Source organism: Cebus imitator, unplaced genomic scaffold (genome assembly GCF_001604975.1).
Source record: "Cebus imitator isolate Cc_AM_T3 unplaced genomic scaffold, Cebus_imitator-1.0 Scaffold417, whole genome shotgun sequence".
NCBI lineage: Eukaryota > Metazoa > Chordata > Mammalia > Primates > Cebidae > Cebus > Cebus imitator.
In genome coordinates, this window is record NW_016107732.1 from 827,652 (window position 1) to 835,160 (window position 7,509).

Sequence of the window (7,509 nt, forward strand, 5' to 3'; positions counted from 1 at the left end):
TGAAATGAAGGCAATCCAAGTGAACTATGAGTGGACTCAGAGTGACATTGGATGCTGTGCGTCCATCTGGTTTTGTGGCTTTGGGGAACATCTGTAAGAATATACCTCTCAATATTTCGGGGATCCCTAGAGACTTCACAGGATCTGGATGAAGGTCCTTTAAGAGGAGCGAAGCTACGCCCTGCCATCAGAGTCTCAGGGCATAATTTCCCAGCGCCCCTCACAGTACCATTTAGCCTTTGCCCAGCGCGCAGTGGAGTTAGAAGTCGTCTCGGCCAAGTGCACATGGGAACTACATTGCCCAGAAACCTCTGTGCCGCGTGGCGGCGGCAATGATGCGGGCGTTTCCCTGCGAGCGGAAGCTCTCTGGGCGGGACTTCCGGCATCTTCCTCGCCTCGGTAGTCTTGCAGGCTCTGAGATAGAAGCATTCGACTAGAAGCTTCGGGTTGTTGGGGGGTTTCCGAGGTGACGGAAACGGAAGCGGAAGCGGGAGGGTGGGGAGGAGGCGCTGTTCGCCCTGCAGAGTGGCTCGCCAGCGAAGACCCCGCCTCCGCCCCCCGGGGCCGGGTTATAGCGGCCTACGAACCTAATGGCGGCAGCCGCGGTGATGGGCCTGGTGCAGGTGGGTGCTGTGTTCCCCAGACTTTCGCCCGCGGGGAATCCTGAAGTCCCAAATCAGGAGCGGATGTCTGAGTCGCTGCAGCCGCAGGCGCTAGTGTCCGGGGCAGCGGGGCGCTGGTGGGGCCCCCTTCCTAAATCCGGCGTTTAAGGTGGGGGCGATTGTGACGGATAGAGGGGCAGGCTGAGCAGAGGCTCGGAGCCGGACTGACCCCAGAGCAGTCGGGAGCGTGTGTGAGCGGTAGTCACGCCTGCAGTAGCGCGGGGAGAAGTTGCGCCTTCATTGTGAGGACGATAGGCGTCACAGCGCGTTTTGAAGGGTGGAGGGAAGTCCGATAAAGCATTTTTAAAGTATTCATAGGTTCACTAAGGAGGAAACAGACTAGAGTGAGTTAGAAACGGTGAGGATGGGATTGGGGGAAAGGGACTGTAAAAAAATAAAAATAAATAAATTGAAAAAGAAACGGTGAGGATGGAGGCAGGGAGACCTTTAAGAAAGGCCCTGCAACAAACTCCAGGAGTGTTGCGGTGGTGGCTGGGCCTGAGTAGTGACAGGAGGGGTTGGGGTTGGGGTTGTTTAGCGCGTTGCTTGGTAAAGAGACTCCCAGGCAGGCTTCATGTCCGCCACGAGGCTGTTTAATTTAGCGCTTGGGTGCAAGCGGGCCAAGTCCAAGATAGGAGTTAGGCAAGGGGAGTAGGAAAGGGGACCGATTTTATAGGTTGGTGCAAATGGTCAAAGATGGTAATTTATTTTAGGGAGGGGAAGGGCGTCACGGGATGCATGGTCACAAGGGTGGGGGTTATCTATTACTAGCTGGCATAGTCATAAGGGTGGGGGTTGTCTGTTGCTAGCAGAGGGGAGGATGTGGTAAATTACAAACAGTGGTGGCGATCTTGAGAAACCTGATGTCTAGGGGAAAATTTCGCAAGGCTGAGCAGGAACAAGGGTCAGACATTGTAGGGGGAGAGCAATAAGTTGAGGCAAGAACTCGTTTCACTTCTCTTTATGGCCATCCGGTTACTTCAGACTTTCTGGCTCTTGGAGACCATTTGGAGGTGTATGTGCAGGTCACCAAGGATATAATGGCCAGGCGTGGACATGGAGGCCTGACATTCCTGTCTTCTTATATATGTATAAAGAAAAGGTTTAAAAAGAGAAGGGAGTAGGGACGATGTTTCTCAAGGCTTCTTTAAGCATGACAGGGGGCTGCGTGTATACCTGCGTATATAAAATAAAAGTCTTTGATTTTTGTAGTTTAGTAAGTGTTTAGTTAAGTCTTTGGCTTAGGGCACCATTTTAAGTATTTAACAAGGTGCCAATTAGCATATTTTTGAGCTTGAAATTTTCCTAATAGGGTGAATTTTCTAAAAATAGCCTTTAAACATAATAGTTTTAATGGGGGTAGTGATGAAGCCTTGGGCCAAGGTTGGAATAGTATCCAGTCTACCAATGCTTTTTGTCCCCATTTTCAATCATATGAATAAGGCTGCTTGTCGTCAAGCCAGTAATCTGTTATATTACCCTTTTCCCATAAGTTTAAGTGGTGTTCTGAATGGAGGAGTTCAATAGTTCTGATTGCTGACCCTATGCAAGAGAGATAAGTAATACTCTTTATCTCCTGAGTTGAGCTGAGGCTGGCAAAAGGAAAAGTGTCCCAAGCCCTCTAATAGCCATTGGTATACTTTGTGGTGACCTGGATGTTGGTTTGGCTGCCAAATGTGGGGTACAGGCTCTGTATATGTGTACTGCAGTTTATCTTCATAAACTTGGGCCTGGGGACACCATGGGCAAGTGTCTGATGGCTGCCACCCCATTACGTCTTAAGATTTTTTTCCCAGAGGCTTTTCAATTCATGGGTAGGGAAGATTCTTGAGAATAGAATACTATTATGGGGAGTTGATCCTAGAAGACTTGGATTGAAAGGGATATGTGTGGGTTCTGGAGAGGTATTAAACTGCATCTTGACCTTAGCCAGGTGTTACCTGGAATTCTTTTTTAATTTATTTATTATTATTTATTATTATTATTTTTTTTAAAAAAGATGGGGTTTCACCATGATGGCCAGGCTAGTCTTGAACTCCTGACCTCAGGTGATCCATCCACCTTGGCCTCCCAAAGTGCTAGGATTACAGGCATGAGCCACCGCGCCCAGCTGCCAGGAATTCATGAGTGGTGAACTGGTGTTTGTGGTTGATCCTAGAAGAGTGAAGGCTATGAAATAGGACTGGAGACAAGGCAGGCAAATGAGCCAGAAGGATTGGTAAGGCGTCTTGTCTTAAGCTGCTGAGAGGTCCTGGGACAGGGGTTGATATTGTCGGGTTGTTAAAAGTAGCATTTGCCATATGCAGTGAGTAGTAATGGCCTGGATATGGTTTTGTAGGAATTGAGAGACTAAGTGGAAAATGCAAGATTTGAATAGGAGGTGAAGGAAGATGGTTATTAGGAGAGTAAGGATCGGAGAAAGCCATGACATCCAGCAAGAAAACAGCCAGGTGGGTTTGGCATAGTTATTTGCCGGGTTAGTAAATTTCTGGGCTCTGTCTTTGAGCCTTCTGATATTACCATAAACTAAGCTGGACTGATTTAAGTAAAAGCAGCATTCCTCATTTAGAAATATACAGAATCCTTTCTTTTCTGAAGTAAGTAAGTCGAGTCCATGAAGGTTCTGGAGGACAGCTGCAGCTAAAGAATTAATTTGAGCCTGAAGGACAGATAAAGTATTATATATGTCAGTAATGCTAGCAGAGAAATCAATAGACTACAGAATGTTGTGACAGAGGGGGTGACCCCCACTATGCCAGTTCTGAGGCCCACAATGGAGGTCGCAAACCCTGTTCCTAGGAGTAATGGAATTAGCTGGATGAATCTTTTTTGTCTAGTGGGTGTCATTAGGGGGACAGGCAGTTGTTTATTACCATTGGCAAACTGTATTTTAGGAGTAAGGAAGACTAAGGCACAGGTGCCTGTACAGTTAGTAGGTAAACACATATAGGTGGAGGATCCATATAAGAAGAGGCCTGGGGCAAGGCAGAATTGAAAATGTAGGGTGAAACGGTGGGAGGGAGCTTTGAAAGGGGAGTCAGATATACCCAAAGTCCTAAAGATCCAGTAAGGACAGTAGCCTTTAGAGGTTGAAAGGGAGATTGATGGGGGAATCGTGTAGTGGGAGTGGTCTGATTTTCATAATGTATGAGGAAGCACGTAGTATCAACAAATAGTCTGCTACTAACATTTGTAGGGCCATGTATGAGTAAGCATAAAAAGGGTCTAAGAGGAGAATCCGAGGAACAAGGAGACAGTATCCAAGGATGGAATGAGAGACAAGGAAGGTGCTGACCTGGACAGTAATGACTGTTAACATTTTTGAGGTTATTAGTGATAAAGGGTTTGTCAGTAAAGTGAAGTGAGTATGCTCCTGCAGCCATATTACCATGTGAGTCAGGGCCTTGGAGATGGAGAGTAAAGGAGCACTTGGAAAGGGGAAGGTTACACAAGGGAATTACATTGGTTCGTTGATGGGAAATGCATAGAGGAGCAAGAGTGGGGATTCGTGTCTGTGTAGTAAGGGTTCCTAATATGGGCGGAGTGGAGTTCATATGAGGTAAGAGTTGCTGTAGATAGTTGAGGACAAGTATGGCAGCTTGTTGGTATGAAATGTCTGAGGAGGTTTTCCTAAACTTGTCTAAGAAAAAGAGAGGCTCCCTGGGAGGGTAGAGATGGGGACTGTTAAAAGAGATGCAGAGGTATAGGGAGATGGCAGAGGTAGCCCAGTCGGCTGCAGGGCAGGAATAGCGGTATAAGAGGAAGAACAAAGGGAGATGAAGAGCCAGCAATTTTTCGCCAACAATGGGTTGAAATTAGTGAGAAGGAAATGGGTTAGATTGATGGTGTGTTGAAGGTAATTAGGAAGGGATAGGGAGTTACAGAATGGGACTGAGAATAAGAGTGAGTAGAAGAGTAAAGAAGAGGACTTCATTAGGGTAAAAGAATTGGAGTGTCCCTTGCCACATAAGGTTATCTATCCATTCAAGGAAGGAGTCAAGGGTGAGAGTTTATGGGTAGAATTAGGAGATGTCAGCTAAAATGCTCTCGAGGAAAACAGTAAACCAGCAAGGCAAGCAGGCATAGGGCATTTAAATGTAGATGAGAAGGGTGATTAGAAGTATAGTTAGACAGAAAGCAACAGAAATAGAGAGCTTGTGAGGTATAGACCAAGCTTCAGGGGTGACTGTGTAGAGTCCTGCTGCAAATTAAGAGGAGGATTCCTGTTGATGTTGAAATATAAACTAAACTCATGTGGTTTGTGTCTACTCTTCAGGAATTTGAGTAAGCTTAAGAGAAGCAGGAGAGAGTACTTGTGACTTTCAAGAGGAGGTGGATGGGCTAGGCTGGTTGTCTGATGGGCACAGTTTAATCCTGGACCGGTGAACCCAGTGGGGAGGGTTTTGTAGATGAACAGCAGTTGGAGTACTGTAGACAACCAGGTAGGGGCCCTTCCACTGAGGCTGTAGAGCTGGAAAGGTTAGATCGTTGACCAGCATTTATCATCCAGTTAAGGTGTCCTTATAAGGCCGTGTATCTGGAGTAGGGAGGAGGTTAGCAGCTTGATGAATTTCCTGCCTATTTTGTTGTAAAATGGGAAGATAGTCTCCAGGAGGGCTAGAGTCTGGGAGAAGGTTAGGCCCAAGCAAAAAGGTGCAGCCATGTAAGAGTTCGAAGGGAGGCTGGGCGTGGTGGCTCACGCCTGTAATCCCAGCACTTTGGGAGACGGAGGTGGGCGAATCACAAGGTCAAGAGATCGAGACCATCCTGGCTAACATGGTGAAACCCCGTCTCTACTAAAAATACAAAAATTAGCCGGGTGTGGTCGCATGCACCTGTGGTCCCAGCTACTCAGGAGGCTGAGGCGGAAGAATTGCTTGAACCCAGGAGTCGGAGGTTGCAGTGAGCCAAGATTGCGCCATTGCACTCCAGCCTGGTGACAGAGCAAGACTCCATCTCAAAAAAGAAAAAAAAAGAGTTCCAAGGGGCTGTATCTTGTTTTGTTTTTTTTGTTTTTGTTTTTGTTTTTTTTTTTTTGAGACGGAGTTTCACTCATGTTACCCAGGCTGGAGTGCAATGGCGCGATCTCGGCTCACCGCAACCTCCGCCTCCTGGGTTCAGGCAATTCTCCTGCCTCAGCCTCCTGAGTAGCTGGGATTACAGGCATGCACCACCATGCCCAGCTAATGTTTTTGTATTTTTAGTAGAGATGGGGTTTCACCATGTTGACCAGGATGGTCTCAATCTCTTGACCTCGTGATCCACCCGCCTCGGCCTCCCAAAGTGCTGGGATTACAGGCGTGAGCCACCGCGCCCGGCCGGGGCTGTATCTTGTGAGTTCCTGGTGAGTGACATGAATTCAGAGAAGAGCAGTAGATACAAGGGATACCCAGTTCTTTAATTGAAGGGTGAGTTTGATAAGATTTGTTTTTAGTAGACGATTAGCTTTTTCTACTTTTCCTGATGACTGAGGGTGCTAAGGGGCATGGAGATTCCATTGAGTGCTAAGGGCCTGGAGAGACTGCTTGGGTGATTTGGCTAATGAAAATGGGACCATTGTCAAATTATATGGAAGTCAGCAGGCCAAATAGGGGAATGATATCATTTAACAGTCAAGAAATAACAGCAGTGGCTTTTTTTGTTCCAGAAGGGAAGGCTTCAATCCACTCTCTAAAGATATCTACCCATACAAGAAGATATTTGAATTTTTGGACGCAAGGCATATGAATAAAGTCAATTTGCCAATCTTGCATGTGGGTAAATCCCCGGGCTTGGTGAATGGGAAAGGAAGGGAGGTCTTAAAAGTCCCTGGGGTTTGGTAGAGTGGCAGATGGAGCACTGAGATGTAATTGTTTTATGGATGGATTTCCACGAAGGGAAGGAGATAAGAGGTTCTAAGAGATGGGCCAAAGGCTTATATCCTACATGAAAGTGGTTATGAAAGGAAAAGAGGATAGACTGGGCTTGCAAGGCAGAAAGAATGAATTTTCCTTGATCGAAACACCAACTATCTTGAGTGGGGAGCAGCAACTGGTGGGTTAAGGATTCAGAAGGAGAGTAAGTAGGAGCAATTGAGGAAAAAGAAAAATATTGTCCGCTAGGGGGGACATTGGTGTGTTTGCTGCCTTCTTGGTTGTCTCATTGGCATAAGCATTTCCTTGGGCAATGGGATCTAAAGTTTTTTGGTGTCCTTTACAGTGGACGACTCCGGCCTTGGCTGGGAGAAGGGCAGCTTTAAGGAGAGTTCTTATTAAAGAAGAATTGATAATGGAAGATCACTGTGTAGTGAGAAAGCACCTTTCTGCCCAGATGACAGCATGGTGATGGAAGATGTGGAAAGCATATTTGGAGTCATGTAGATGTTGACTTTTAGCCCTTTCGCCAGGGTGAGGGCACATGTGAGTGCTATCCGTTCAGCTTGTTGAGAAATAGTAGACAGAGGAAGGATGGCAACGTCAATGATAGAATTGTGGGAGACAGCAGCACAGCCAGCCTGTCCTAGAGAGGACTGGTTGGGTTTTGAAGAACTGCTATTAATAAAGCATGTGTGATCAGTCTCGGATAGGGAAAAGAGAGAAGTGGGAAAAAGGGGAAATAGCAATGTGGATGAGGGAGATATAGTCGTGTGGTCTGGGTTTTGCATTTGTGTTTGGTATTAGATGAGAGGCTGGATTAAAATTGGGATCATGTGCAGTAGTCACAGTTGGAGTTTCAATAAAGAGAGAATAGAGTTGAGTAAGATGTAGGGCAGATAACAGATGTGGAAGAAGCAAAGAGGATACTAAAGGTTGAAGATTGTGAGAGCTGTATAGAGTGAGGCATAGCTTGTGATTTTGAAAGCCTCAAG

General features: G+C 46.5%; 1 protein-coding gene across 3 annotated transcripts in view; it reads left to right on the forward strand.

Moving 5' to 3' along the window:
* Positions 1–347: 347 nt before the first annotated feature.
* LOC108289909 (zinc finger protein 134-like) overlaps positions 348–7,509 on the forward strand; it is a 25,347-nt gene continuing 18,185 nt past the window's right edge. For 2 of the 3 annotated variants that reach the window (XM_037731727.1, XM_017509523.2), the window contains exon 1: positions 348–623. The gene's annotated coding sequence lies outside the window, so the exon portion shown is untranslated. Of the gene's footprint in view, positions 624–677; positions 740–7,509 lie in introns of those variants that run through there. The other variant, XM_037731728.1, reaches the window with a different exon arrangement.